The following is a 16,455-nucleotide window of genomic DNA, read 5'->3' as shown; positions in this document are numbered from 1 at the left end:
GTGGACCGATTGATAACATGGATGTAATAAGTGTAAGCAGTTGATTGGAAATAGATTTAGGATTAAATCCTGAAAGATAGTATCGTCACACGTATTATTCCCGAAGGGGTAGGTAGGTACATATTACGGCATGTAATGCCACTGTACAATGTAAGCCCACTTTTTGCCATTTGTGTTATAAGTCCTATGTTATAGGGGTGAGCCTATTGCAAAATGGGTATAATGCTAGATTTTGTGCTACTACTGAGAAATTGACGAAAATCTGAAAATAGCCCAGCAATACTCTGCCCCACCTGGGAATCAAACCCAAATCCTCTGGCCCGCCAGTCGCACTCGCGGTCATTCGACTACTACGACAAACTATCAACGGCTCATTTAAGAAGACTCTAAACTAAATTTAATTCATAAGTGAAGATGATAACATCTCGCATTTGGTCCTTGGAGACTTTATTTATTTAAATTTTCACGAGATCAAAAATTGTATCCAATACTAGTTGGTCCGGCAAACTTCGTACTGCCTCCAACATTTTTTCGTAAATAACGAGTGATCCCTGTAGTGTTGTGACACGTTTGTATGATTTGAAATCAAGAACTATGCGATACCAAGTATTTGGTACAATTTTTTTTAAACGTATTTTAAGCTGAAACTTTGTGTAGAGATTCTATTCAACCTATATTCATCAGGGCTTCTTGATGTATATGGGTATTTTGTTACACGTTGTATAGAGATTAAATAATCCCCTATTATAACAAGATTAATATTGTAACGTCTGCCCAATTTAGAGGTATGTGTAGGTAATATGAGTACCTAATTTACTTACATTTTAAAACCCTTAATTTATTACAAGACACTAAAGTATAGCATCAGTTTCAGATATTTATGTAGAAAAGTTTTGAGCTCAGTGTGTCAGTGAAACGGCCGCCCACTCGAGAGCGTGGGAAAATGCGAATCGCACCGCATTATATATAGCGCAGTACGCAGCAACATATCGTATGATATTCAATACTAGACGCTGGAACACGTGTGGCATTCACGTTACTCATTGTATTCTACGATACTTGTATTGGAAAATCCTAAAGCAAAATTGGAAGGGTATCTGAAATCGTAAAGTGCTGTACAACTTTTTACTAGATAGAAACTGTAACGGCTAAACACCTTTTTGATCTATAAGATGACGTAATTTCAATTTTTACGTCAATCTGCAATCGAAGGAATAACTGAGGTTACAATTTTCTTCTCGATAGACATTTTGCTTGCAATCACAATAAATAGTAACTACTAAACAAACGAAAAAGTTATGTTTTTAAAATTCCCTATACTATTGTCGCATCTTACTAAACACATTGGGCACAATTCCAAGTTCATTGGTTTCAGATCTAAAGAATATAATAATGCAGGACTCAATAATATGACAGAGCTGTATCAAACCAGTAAGTAGCAAGATATCTAAATAAGAGGGAAACCAAATAAAAGGATTTAAATCATTGTTCCCCTTCGACAACAATAACATTAGCTGGCCACTTTATTTACACTGCCTGCACCGACCTGTGGGAACGTACACTGGCTGCCAAATTATTTGACGCATCTAATTCAGTAGCTCGAGTGATGAGCGTTTGTCAATTAGGAAATAGTTGGCAATTTTATTATTTTGGGACATTTACTTTTTTAATGAAACTTTTATAAAGAAGTTGGTTTAATGTGTAGTAGTATTGGTTTAAACTTTAAATAAAAAATGTCTCTGCAACTGCAATAAAATTAGTCTGGGACCTCGTGGACACTGACAACGAGCAATTTCGATAGATAAGTCATAAAAATACATAATGTCAAACTTAAAGAAAGGAAATCCATTGCGACTGGTGAAAAATCCCATCGACATCCAAGTGCAGAATCAAATGATCTACACCTACAACCATCAATAAAGCCAGTATACAAAAGCAATAAGAACCAATATTTTTCCAATAAAGTGAACAAACTAAATCGTCAATGTCCACGCCATCGCCCCCAATAAAATAAACTTAATACAATTCAATACGCGTGTTAGGATAAATCTGTCACATGTAAATCTACATCAGTCAGGTCCCAGAGGAAATATTGCCAATTAATTGAGCAAACGAGGCGCGAACGACCGCTTATTATACGGGGATAGAATCAACATAATAAAGGACAAATTAAGTACACAGCCCCCGACGATCATCGCGCGCGGGATTAATGACGTGTGCGTACACTACACTGCGGGCCACGATAACTGACCGCGCCTGTACTTGCTACATAGATTATTTTAGGTAAGAATTTGGACATTTTCTTATGGTACTTGTCTTGATTTTGAAAATGTAAGTCTTTAGCGTTGTTATTGTTAAGTTGGTATAATATTGGTTTACAATACAATATTTGAGAAAATAATAACAAACACTGTTTTAATAATGGCCTTAAAATGTCTTATCTATATAAATGACATCTTAGCTAAATTTTCATCAAACTTAATGATGCTATTAAGTAATTTTAGTAAGAACTACAGTAATAGACACACAACTACATTTTGGTCCTTTACCAAACTACAATGTAAGATTGTGTTAATATTCGTGTCCCGCAGTGTAGTGGGCAGCAAATCGTCAATTAGTGCTATGATTGCAGCGCGCCACGCGACCAGCGATGTGCACTTTGTGACGCCCCTTGTGGGATACATCCGATGTCAAAGACCAAAGGAGAGCTACAGAGGTGACACTCGTTATCGACCTCTTTGAAATTTTACGTAATACTTTCAAGTAAAATATTGTTTCGACGTAAGTGATGCTTTTGCATTCATTTAAGCGAAATTCCGACAGTCGTTTTTGATTCGGCCTTTTTGTCGTTCCTTTATATTTTTTCATTAAAATCAATAATGAAGTGGGTTAATAAGTATAACACAATGCAGGCCGCTTTATTCGTTTTCAATTAGATTAAGACAGCTTCCTATTTGTTATTTCGAGAAAAAGATCTTAATGTTGCAATAATATTTTTTACCATAAAATAAATAAATATATAATTACACAACGAATAAAAGTTATCCTATCTGCAAAAGTAATAAAGGCCATTATTCTTTGTGAGCGCTGTACGCTTGACTCGACTTATGATTTAATACGCTCACTTATTTGATCTGTCCTCAGAAATCAGATTTTATTAATTTTGCTTCTGCGCCGTGTGAAAAGAACGATACGTGTTTTGAGATGCGAAAGAAATTGCAAGATAATCTTCAAGACATTCAAATGAATTACGTATATAATGAAAACATATTAAAGCAGTTTTTTTTATTTTTCTAAGTACCTACCACGACACCGATTGAATAATAATATTTTTTGGTTTTTAGTTGTGTAGTTAAAAGTTTTAAACAGAGAGGAGTGGAAGGAGGGTAGGGAATACATACCTAAAATATTTTTCTTTACAATTTTTATCTGTTTGCCTGTCTGTTTATTCTGGATAATCTACACTAATCTAGACTAAGAAATAAAATTGGAGTGTCTGTAATATTGATACATACACCAAAATATATTGTTTTTAAATTTTTGTCTTTCTATCTGTTTATTTGTCTAGCTAATCTCTGAAATTACTGAATCGATTTTGACGGGACTTTTATTGGTAGGTAGCTGATGTACTAAGAAGTAACTTAAGCTAATTCATAAGTCTCAAAGTCCACGCGAAAGAAGAAGCAAGCATCAGCTACTACTGAATACAACAATCGCCGTGCAACCGCATTACCACTATTAATAAAATCTCCCATTATAATTTTCCCGCAAGATTTTATCAAACGAAATTATGTAGTATCCTTTTCTACCACTAATTATATTCATAGCTATCACACGATCTACACTCTTACATTGTGTTGCACCGCGGCGGACGTCGATAACAAACAATACAGTCGAGCACTGTCGACTATCGAATAACACGCGTACAGATAAAACTAATAACTTTCAATGACTGTGATGCATCCGACATAACACCCCATACCACAACGACGTAACCACCATAACACATCGCTTTAAAAATCAACTTTGGAGTGAGGGTTATAGGGTTGGAAATTGAATATAAATGTTGGGTGTGATACCTAAATGTTCCCGGGATTGCATTGAAAAATATCGCTTGGGGTACGGCGACCACTCGACCGGCAAATATCGTAGATTAAACTTTTTTGCGAATCAATTTGTACGCCAATTAGGGGGATGACGTGAACGCTTTCATTTAAACAATTATCTGGATCAGTGATGCGAGCTCTTATATGTTTTAATCCTACTGCGCCTAAATGTATTTCCAATTTGTACGTGTTTTTATACGTGAAACTAAAATTATCTTTAAATGTTTACAGGGCAGTTGTCAGTGATTTTATTAATCATTGTTTGGTAGATTATCTTTTTCATCTGTATTGAAAATTACCTGATTTAATATTTGACACCAAGGTATAACTACATAATTTAATTAAGTATGTATAAAATGAATCAGTAGTTAGAAATGAGGTATTTGCTTATTAGTAGATATTGTAATCTTAATGACAAAACAAAAAATAAATGTGTAATATTTTTTGGTTACCGAACTGACGGACTAAATAGATTCTTAAGTTATACCTCGTCATCAGTCCTATTGTTCATTAGCATAATTTCACGCTTGCCTCTGAATTACTGTCGCTATAAATTAGCGGACGCCTCATTGAATCTACAATTAATTTAAATATTTGAATCAATGAAAGTAATCCCTTTGATCCCGGCCGCGATGCACCGATGAAAGACCATACAATTCATTAGTTGTCGATAATCAGTTGTAGCGAATAGTGTCGACTGCCAAAGATGTACACCTGTTTGTATTTGTCATACTCTTAGATCTCAGTTGCCAAAAAAATCATAATATAACTAGCAAACCGGCAAAATCCGTTTCGCCACTAGTGATTTTCCCTGTTTTTTTTTCTGAATAATTTTCTTTGCTATAAACCTCACAGAATCCGAGACCTTTCCAACGAATGCAAAACCGTAGAAATCAGCTGGTGCATTCTGGTGTTCAGAAGGAAAATCCGACTTATTTTTATAAAATTTGGTTTTGCATTCGTTGGAAAATTCAGGAAAAATATCAAGAGACAAGCAGGAAATCAGAGAAAATTCATTGGTGGCGAAACGGAGTTCGCCGGGTTTGCTAGTCATTAATATTGTTCAGGCAATACTAGAAAATGTCACAGCAAAGAAACATGAAAGTTCACCTGCCATATGACATTTGTAAGTATTCAAGCCAATCTGTTTGTATGCGAACTACTGCCAGTGACTGCGAGCTACTGGTAATTACAGTCACCGTGATGTATTACACTTATTAATTGTTATAGAGGACGCTGACATTTTTATAGCCGGTAAACAAATGGACTGATCAGATAGATCTGATCTATTTATTCCACCTCAGTAGTGTAGTCAGTACTCGTAACAAGTGTTACAATGTATTGGTATAGAGAAGATGTACTGCTCATTAACTATTGGTCTATGATTTTGATTCTATGTATTAGAATGTTTGCTAGATTATCTTTTTCATCTATATTGAAAAAATCTGGTTTAATATTTAACAGCTAAGTATAACTACATAATTTAAGTATGTATAAAATGAGTCAGTAATTAGCATACCTGTATTAAGCTATTTATGTTACTGGCGACTTTTATCCTATAAGTGGGTGAGCGATGAACTTATAACTGTAGGTAGCTACTGTTAACCAGTGTGTAGCTCCTCATGAAGTAGTATGATAGCTAAAGCTAAAGCTATAGCTATAGCTAAAGCTAAAGCTATCATACTACTTCATCGTCAGTCCCATAATGATAATCACACCCCATCTAAGTGTAAAGTTACTCTAGGTTCATATTATACGTAGAAATGACGTGTTTGCTCCCACTAAACTTTAATTTGTATTGTTATCTTAATGACAAAATATGAAAAATAAATGTGAATTATTTTTTGATTACCTAACTGACGGACTAAATAGATTCTTAAGTTGCATACCTCGACATCATCCCTAGTATATTCATTAGCATAATTTCACGCTTGCCACTGAATTACTGTCTGTCCCGCTATAACTGAACGGACGCCTCATTGAGCCTACAATTAATTTAAATATTTGAATCAATGAAAGTAATCCCTTTGATCCCGGCCGCGATGCAGCGATGAGAGACTATACAATTCATTAGTTGTCGATAATCAGTTGTAGCGAATAGTGTCGACTGCCAAAGATGTACACCTGTTTGTATTTGTCATACTCTTAGATCTCAGTTGCCAATAGAATCTCAGTTGCCTAAAAATCATAATAAAACTAGCAAACCGGCAAAATCCGTTTCACCACTAGTGATTTTCCCTGTTTTTTTTTCTGAATAATTTTCTTTGCTATAAACCTCACGGAATGCGAGACCTTTCCAACGAATGCAAAACCGTAGAAATCAGCTGGTGCGTTCTGGAGTTATAACGTCGGGAAGGAAAATCCGACTTATTTTTATATTATAGAAAATGTTGGTTTTGCATTCGTTGGAAACGTCTCGGACTCCGTGAGGTTTATAGAAAATTCAGGAAAAATATCAAGAGACAAGCAGGAAATCAGAGAAAATTCATTGGTGGCGAAACGGAGTTCGCCGGGTTTGATAGAAAATGCCACAACAAAGAAACATGAAAGTTCACATGCCATATGACATTTGTAAGTATTCAAGCCAATCTGTTTGTATGCGAACTACTGCCAGTGACTGCGAGCTACTGGTAATTACAGTCACCGTGATATATGTATAACATTTATTAATTGTTATAGAGGACGCTGACATTTTTATAGCCGGTAAACAAATGGACTGATCAGATAAAGGTATCTATATATTCTGTGATCTATTTATTCTACCTCATATGTTCCTATGTCAGTACTCGTAATAATGTTACAATTACCGAAGAACACTCAGAATAATTCTGCTCATTAACTATTGATCAATGTTTTGATACTGATTAGAATATTAAAGACAGCATCGTTGTTGGAGTGGTCAGTGCAATTTTTGCGTAAAGGATAAGGATAAGGAATATTGGTTGGTTTCAAAATTTCCAGAAATAACCCAAAATCTACAATTCTTTCTATTTTTTTTCTTTCTTTTTTTTACCAGAAACAACAATTTGTGGCTCACACAAAGAGTTGCCCCGTGTGGGAATCGAACCCGCTACACTTTGCACGGCAGATAGTTGCCCAGCTACCACGTCAACTGTGCAGTCAATTTTTTTCCAGCTACAACAATAATCTTGTCCCTCTTTTGATCGCTAGGATCATATTTAACGCGTGCGACAGTGCAAGAGTGCACCTCTAATTACTCAGAAAATAGCGAGGAAGTGTCACGTATGATGTAATGTGCATACATAACACTGTCAACTGTCTAGTGACTCAGTCAGACAAAAAGAAACAATTCGTTTGTTCTGAGAATACCTCACGTAAATACGCAGCATTTTTGCTACGTTTCATAGATTGTAATCTCCAAGAAAAGCCTAAGGTCAATAAAAATGGCAAGTAACACGATCTCAATTGATAAAGTGTTGGTGAAGCCGACCAGTGTTCCTGTTACCTACGCGTGTATTAATAGTTCCCCGCTTAATGAACAACTCCAAAACGTAAACACAAACTTATCCGCGGTACGCACTCTCAAAATATTCTATTGACTAAAACGAACACGTGCCCACCAACCAATTTAGCCAGACAAGGACAGCCATACTTCCAGATGTAACCACCCATACACGAGACAAAGACAGAACGACTGCAGCGCGACACCATTTCAGGCGAAACCCGGACCGTGTCGATTCTAAATATGGCTTAAGTTCTATGAAACTGTATGAGATAATTTAAACTTTAGCATGAAGTCATACGGTGCGAATTGGCGTGAACGGCTTAAGTCGAGTTATTTCTGGATTTACACAGCACCGTTGAACAAATTTCATTTCAACCGCCGAAAGTTTAAAGTGCAATATAAATATTGCAACGGTGGAAGTAGGGGCCCGCTGTATTCACAATATTTAAGGCGGCTTCCGCGATGACGACACAGACGGCGCTCCCGACACAGTGTGTGTCATAACCTATGAGGACTCTGCACAGTAACTCTTGTTGGAAAACGCACATATGCCCATGAGATACAATTTATAATAACACGGCAGGTAAAAAGAAGACTTGAACATGCCGTGTAAGCTGAAATAGCCTCTATGTAGTGTTGATAAGATTGTTTATAGTGTGATAGGACAGGTGGAGGGAGATATTAATAGAATGTTGCAGAATGCGCGCGCGGACCGTCTTATTTGGTGAGAGACTCTAAATAGGCTCACGGTGACGTTCAGGAGCAGATGGACATTTTTGTTCAATTAGCAACGCAAGATGCAAACTGTACATCTAACTGTTTTAAAAATTTGAACAAGGTTCAACGAAAAAAATAGATAATTCTTATTGGTAATTGATGATTTGATTCAAGTTGGAATTATGAAGAATATGCTTAACACGGAGGTATAATCTAGGTAACAGGCAAAAGCCTCTTTTAACACGAAAGTGTAAACAATTACGTGAGCATTGATCATCACGCTGACCCTGAAATCAGATGTCATGAACTTGTCTATGAAATTGTTACTAACGCATTAGACCCTGTCCGCACAGCGGAATAAACTTCGAGCGGATTTATTTCCGTACCGCATTACGCCAATTTTTGTCACTTGTGCACATACTTCTGTGGCAATACGTCATGACAAGTGACAGAAGTCGCACATAGACGATTGACGAACAAATCAACGGATGACGTCATAAATCCTACATTGCACATATAAAGTTTACATGCGAATAAATATGCATAGAAAATTCCAACAGTTGAGCAGAAAGCCCGGCAGGCATGATCACCTCCCTTGGTCGAGGAACCTCCTGTTCTTAAGGAACTTTATTCACTGTTCCCTAAACTTCCATAAGATTTGATGTGTAACAGAATATATCCGCACGAATTTTAATAAACGCTAATGAACAAGTTGACATCGCAATAAATTCAGCTGCTTTAAGAGAATGAATGAAAATCGTAAGTAACGGCTTAAATTACCAGTAGCTAGCAATCACTGGCTCCAAGTAGGCAGTTGCATACAGAAAGAGGCTTGTGCAATGTGAAGTTTGGATCTTTATTATTGTTGTAAACCAATCAAATCACATAATAAGCTATTTACTAATCAAATCACCCTCACCAAGGCCATTTATTTGATATCAATCTATTAGGAACCAACTAATCCATCATTTTCATAGAAACAGCACTTATCATAGAAATTCCGCCATGCTGAATTAAAATCTCAATCAATCACTTGGCTCAGTATTAAAATAAGTATTGTCATTGTATCTAAATGTGTATAGAACATTTTAGATCTATTAGTTAAAGATATCTGGACGTTGCAAGATACCTACTCACCTTCGAAAGTTTCTAAAAAATATCTACTAGTATGCATTCATTCTGGCTTAGTTTATTTGATTAATCAATTAAACATTGTTAATTGTAAATAATGCCTTACGCTAGACAAATAATACATATCTATTAATTGAGATCTAAGTAATTAATTTACACTCCTCTTCCCTTCTTAATTAGACGAGGTATTAGGTTCTTCAATAAAACATTTTGAAATTCACACAAATCGCCCCGAAAATTCAGTAACTATTATTGGAAAAGAAAATGTGTACTAGAAAAATAAGAATATTCCTAAAATATTAAAAAACAAATATTTCGAAACAATTTCCTTAATTTGCTCCTGCACTGCACCACGAGCCACTGAAAGTTCTGTAGCGACCACTAAATAAGGTGCGTACGCATCTTACTACTGTACCGCCGAAGCCAACACACGACAAATATTATAAGACCTCTGAAACTTCTACCACTTCCTCTATTCACGAATAAATCTGGAACCAAGCGGGAGGTGTGGTAGATCTAGGTTATCTGGTCTATCAGCAGTTCTGTTTGGTAACATGCGCGTGGGCAATCCCCACGTGTGTTGCTCGCTGTTAGCATGTGTGGGTAGCTGAGTGAATGTGTGTGTGAATGGGTTGCACTGTTTTAGATTAACGTGTTGGCTAATCGGTGGTTAACTGAAAATTGAGGATTAAAGTTACTTGAGTTAGATTTTTCAATTGGTGTTAATAATATTAAATCCTATAAGATTCTTATTAGGTGTGAATAATATTAAATCGTATCAGATTCTTATTAGAAAACAACTAGTAGTAAAATTTTTATCTTTGTATACCCTTTTTTGAGGGGGTAAAATCATCCAATGACTTCTCTCGCCAGGATGAGGCGAGAGGGAGTGTCAGACTCTTACTGACTAAAAACCACCCCGTTCCTACTCCTGCTTGTCGAGCCGGAGCCTCGGTAAACCCGTTAGGTAGTCCGCAGCTCCGGTGAGTATAGGTAAGCCTAAAATCAAATTAGGTTAACGGTCCCTTATTTAGTAAGAAGTTAACTATCTAGTTTATGCCTGTTAATATTTGTAAAACAGCTGATCATAATATTCGAAATGTTATATTAAAAGTACGTTCAGCTCAAATTACGAATTTTTCGCAACGATAAAATCTCGTGTGTGTGTTTTATCGCTGCGATACTACACATAGATTTAATACCAATGCTGTTTATGAAAACATGTATTTAATTGCCAGGCATCTAAGAGATGAATAAGATATAAGATTTTTAAGTGAAGAAATAAATAAGTGGAAATTGTTGACAAAGTGAATAAGTCCATAGTAACGTAAGCGAAATCAAGGATTAAAGATACTTAAAAGTTTAAATAGCCATTAATAATACAGTTATTAATTCAATGTTTCCAAATATTCGCTCGCTATTCACATGAGCTTAGTAAGATAATTTAACCGCGGTTTATAATTGTGCAATCGACCACTCTCGCGGCTGCCCACCGACTCCCGCGAACATTTTAAAATTCAGTGATTTCAGTATCGTTCAAACACTAGAACTGAGCGCACGTTCATTTTGAAAATATTCTGTTGTTGTATTTACAAATACTTTCATGTCTACGCTAAATTAGTAAAGCAGGCCCTGGATTGCGTTAGAAAACATAATTCTGGATATTTTGGAGACCTTCAAACATTTTCTAATTACATTTTGTTCGTGTATTTCTGGTTGTGCTAGTAACTTTCGAGATTGTTATTTGTAGACAAAACTGTGTAGCCCACGTGTAGTGTCCAAGGAACTTGATACGTATATTTCTATCGAGGAAGATTGAAGACGCGACGCTCGCCGGTTGTGTTGCATACATTTACGGATATTTCGTTATTTTAGAATATTTCGGATAGCTGCATGTTAGTGTTTGTTGTTTATAGATTCGTTTCGAGTTAGTCATAAAGGGGACAGTCAGTATATTAGGCGGAACTACTGTTATGTAGCTGGTCTACCACTTGGTGGACTGGCGACTTTATCAGATTCGTGGGGAGCCATTCGATCGCGCTTGGCGTCGGGGAGGTTTTTGTTCAGCAGTAGACGTCTTCCGTCCGTTGGTGAAGTAGTTTGTCACAAAATCTTTGGTTAGACCTCTTATCGTAACACGGCAAATGTTAGGTTAGGATAGTCTCAAGCTAGTGTAGACTGTTGTTCGTCTCATTGATGTAGAATTGTTGAAGCGTCTTTAGCAACAATAGCGTCTGTTTCTAAATCGCAACGTTCCTGACCTTCCAGATTTAGTTGTATTGCAAAATAATAATCCAATATCTAGTAGATCGGAGGACTCGGTGGAACATACGGTGGCGGTCTGTCTTGCATGGGCTGAGCACCGCTGTGTCCTCAGGGATGTGGTAGGCGTCGGCGACCTCTCGCGTCCGGCACTGGTTCAGACCATGGTGCGGAGCGAGGGGGACTGGGATGCCGTCTCCTCCTTCTGCAAAGCAGTCATGCTAGCTAAGGAGGAGGCGGGCGCGTGAGGGAACGATCCTCCCCACGCCCCAGCCGATGTGAGAGACACTCCGAGCGTGGGAGATCGCGTAAGTGCGGGTCTGCGGACGGCGAGCAAGGGTAGCTCGCCGCTTGACCAGAACCAGACCCGTGCATGCGGCGCGTCGCGTTCCGCGCGCGCCTCAAAGAGCCATCAGACCACCACAGGCGGGGCCTAGTAGGGCTGATGCCTAATACGGAGCTGCGGACTACCTAGCGGGTTTACCGGGGCTCCGGCTCGACAGGCAGGAGTAGGAACAGGGTGGTTTTTAGTCAGTAAGAGTCTGACACTCCCTTTCGCCTTGCCCTGGCGAGAGAAGTCATTGGATGATTTACTCCCCTTAAAAAACACGCAAACGGATCGCTGCGTAAATTCTCACGCAGCGATCCGTTTCAATTTGTACTATTTTAGTAATTTGTAACCCTGGTTGTCAATTAGACAATCTGAGACTTGTTGCCATGAATTGTCAAGTGTTTGCAAAATTTTTTATTTTATTTTGTGACAGTTTGAGGTAAATCAAAGTGCTGAACTCTGTGTACACAAAGCCTGAGTTTTCTGTTTCAATTTTAATCAATAATAATGTTTATATTCACAGCACCAGCTCGTGTTTAGTCGATGTTTAGCAGTACATTATTCATGTTAACGCCGAAGTAAGGGAGAGCCAGGCTTCGGCACGAATAGGCCGGCTCGACCGCAGTGATACTACGGCGTCACAGAAAGCTGGCGTGAAACAACGCTTGCGTTGTGTGTCGTTGTGTAAGTTGGGTTACCGGAGACCCAATTACCAATTTTCCCAATCCCCGATTCCCAACAACCCTTAACACCATAAACGCCAAGGGGGTGGGGGGGGGCAAAGTGACCGGTGCTAGCGGAGGATGTGCCTTCAACACATTTTTTGGCAGTCAAAGTCTTAAGTTCCTAACCCCCAAAAGGCCTGCAACGCACTTGTAACGCTTCTCGTGTTTCGGGTGTCCATGGGCGGCGGCGATTGCTTACCATCAGGTGGTCCGTCTGCTCCTTTATCGGCTTATACTATAAAAAAGTCACCCTCATCATTGTTAGTCAGAAGACTTCCATCCACAGCTGAACAAAGGTCTTAGTCCAGCATGCCAAAAGAAAACCCAAAACTTTCATTGCATCCAGTGGCTGCTCCACATCATGACATTGTGATTGTGGAAACTAACATCTTTCTTATTAACCGGCCTCTCTGGTAGTCATTGAGGGATGCCTATTTTCAGCAGTGGAGGTCTTGTGACTGATATGATGATGGTGAAACTGATTATCATTATAATGTTCATCGATTTATCATATAGCTAGGTAATTTCATCATTAAACTCGCTATCTTAAGTTACCGCAACCCGTTCATCTTGGACACGTTTTCATTACCATTTACCACATGTTAATATTCTTTTCCAGTTTAATGTAGATGAAACTTCATACGAATGCTTCGAAGAGATAATTACACAAATTCTTAAAAGCAAGTATCAAATGAAACTTTTTATATCAGTTTCCTTGACAAGGGCGGGTTGCACCGTACAACACATCCGTTGCCATTTCACAGCAAATTAAACTCCGCTTAACGCTGTTTGAATAGTAGGTAAAATATAATAACATGCGACAAAACGAAACTTAATAATAATGTCAACTGGCAATTGAGCACATCTCACAATGGTCGACAAAAAATCGCATAATTGTAGTATGGTCGAGTAAACCAACACTAAACCATTGTATGGAGTTGTGGGTGATATCTATTTCTTCTGCGATTTGTCGCAGCGGGCGACATCGATACACGTTTTTATTGTCGTTTGTCGGTTTGTGTGAATGCGGTTTCTGGGTTATTTGGGCGTACACTTGCGTGCAATTATTATTTAAGGTGAAGTATTTCGAATGTTTTAAAAGTACTAGTGGTCGCCTAGTGGTCGAAATTCAACCATATACGATTTAATTTACAATACCACTTAACATACCTTCAAGGATAATTTTTATTTAACTCAAACTCAAACAAACTCTTTTATAAAACTCTATTCATATGAGACGTCAATATCATCGCAATGTCTATAGATTTTGACGTTTTGTCAAATACGATCAGATACTATGCATGTGTGTGTAATGTTTTATTTATTGATTTAATGTACTTTATAAGCATTGTTTTTGAAAAATATTAGCGTCCTGCACTTCTCCTACACATAAACAACGACATTCAGAGCCAAATGGTGACCTAGGAGCCTGTTTTAAAATTAATTCGAAGATTAGTAAACCTTGATTATTAGGAAAATAGGAAATGACGTATCTTTACAAATATTTATTTTTGTAAATGATTAAGGTGAGGCAAATTTCGGAAACAAAATCATTGCATCTATAATTTTGACTCTTCAAACAAAATTAAATTAATGTAAGTAGATAATTTTGCCAGTAAGTGTAAACCGATCTGTATAAGTTGACATTTTTTGCGAGATTTCCAAAATATGTGTATGAATGACTTAATATCGCATTGCAAACAAATGAAGCGTGGTATCATGAACATCGGGTTTGTCACAATCTGCAGATGAATGCAATGGATTCAATGATAGCTGGTTATTGCAGTTCTGTGTCACGCATCTTGAGACTGCTATTATTCTTGTATTTATTACTTTTTTATAGAATTTTGGAATAGTCTGTTATCACACTAATATGTATTTCAATGAGATAGTTTGTCTGGATGTTTAGATCGTCACTCACGTTGAAACTACTAAATGGAAATTGATGTAATTTGGTATACAGACAGGGTAGGAGCTGACTTGCGTTTTATTACATTTTTATCCCACGGCAACGCGGGTGAAACCGCAGGCAGTAGTTGTTATGATGTTGTGACATATATGATTATTGAATAAGCATTCTTATTAAGCCTGATATTAAGATGTTTCTCCAGTTAGTTGAAGATGGTATTCGATGAGCGGCTGGCAGTGGTTTGATGAGCACTGCTAGTTCGAGCTTAATGATGTATGAGAGAGCTGTATTCAACAGCAGAAGGCAACAGATTAAGGATGATAATGCTAAATGATATTCCTTTCTGGTTTCATGGTTTTACACATTGGACACAAACCCAAAAATCTCACCTAAATCTCGCTTAACGAAGCGAAAGCTTGTTAAAACTTAATAACTGCACTCCACATTACATTCTGCACATATAATAAAATGTTACAAAAATAATGATTACCTACAACCCTTTAATAAGCACTCGCAGTAACAAAATCCCATAAGTAACAAGAAAAAAATAATATAATAACCCGTTTACACATGAGCCCCTAAATATTGATATTTATTTTACCACAAGCGATATTATATTCATTCTTCATGGACGGTAATGACGGCTGATGGGTTTACAAGCAGTTTTTATGCGCACAGGCACAATGAGTGTCGGCGGGCGGTCCTGGCTGCACAATGAGAGCGGCAATTTGTATAGTTCTTTTGGCTTAGGGACTGTGGTTACGACATGTGTGGATATTGATTTTATAAGATGCTTTAGTCGAGTGCTTGTAAAGGCAACTAATGAGTTTCCTACTTGGGTTCGATTCCCGGGTCGAATATAGCAATATTTACCTTTTCCATTCTATCTGCCTACCAAAAAGTTTGTAAATATTCCATTCGGTAAGTTGGTAGGTATACTTAATTTTGACTTTAAAATACATAACTGGTAAAAATAACATAGTAGGTAGCTAATATCTGTCTAATATTGCAGAGAGCAGCGATATTATTTTTAGAAATAGAAGATATTTCTGATACTGTAACTTAATTTCTAGTTCCTAAACCTGTAAATACGCAACAGCATTAATTACGTGCAAACATTGCTCACACAATTCTTATAGGCGTTACCAGTTTAAAACTATTTTAACCGACTTTCATAAAAAGAGTAGTTTTTTTATACAATGTCACACTGCATTGCTATTATATGCTCACTTAGTGTATGTATGTTGTTGAATGTAATTGATTCTGTAGCTTATTGTTGTGATATCCGGTCTCATACAATGTTATACAATCATTCGTACACACAAAGTAATGTGATATTTTGTGATACGACAACCTTCATAAATGTATTGTTAAGGGAGACCTTTTTCAAAAAAAATATTATTTTTTAATTTCAGCATTTAGAACCTACTGTAGGTACTCTCTATCTAGTAACTTGTTCTATTATTTGAGCAATATTATTACTTTTGTTAAGTCGTAGATTATAATAATTTATTTGAATGCCATTTTTTTTCCCGAATTTGTCTCGGAAGTATTTAACATTGAACAGTTTGTTATCGCGGATTAACTCAAGCACTTAAACCCTACTTAACTACTGTTCATAAGTTGAAAATCTTAGACAAAAACATTTGACAATAACTTTTAAAACACTTTCTCAAGTACAAAGAGATAATTTCCTTATTATTACATTTTTAAAATGTTACACAAAAATGTTCGGGGCTAATTCACAAACTATCTCACGGTAGCCAATAATTACTTCCTCCTAATCCTTTTTCGGCCACCCACCTAGT

At 37.1% G+C, this 16,455-nt stretch overlaps 1 long non-coding RNA gene across 1 annotated transcript in view; it reads left to right on the top strand.

The window, feature by feature from the left end:
* The window catches only part of LOC126911410 (uncharacterized), a 181,805-nt gene that overhangs the window by 113,439 nt on the left and 51,911 nt on the right, over positions 1–16,455 (top strand). The gene's annotated exons all lie outside the window — the stretch shown is intronic.

Source organism: Spodoptera frugiperda, chromosome 14 (assembly GCF_023101765.2).
Source record: "Spodoptera frugiperda isolate SF20-4 chromosome 14, AGI-APGP_CSIRO_Sfru_2.0, whole genome shotgun sequence".
NCBI classification, from domain to species: Eukaryota; Metazoa; Arthropoda; class Insecta; order Lepidoptera; family Noctuidae; genus Spodoptera; species Spodoptera frugiperda.
This window is presented reverse-complemented; position numbering and strand designations above follow the sequence as displayed.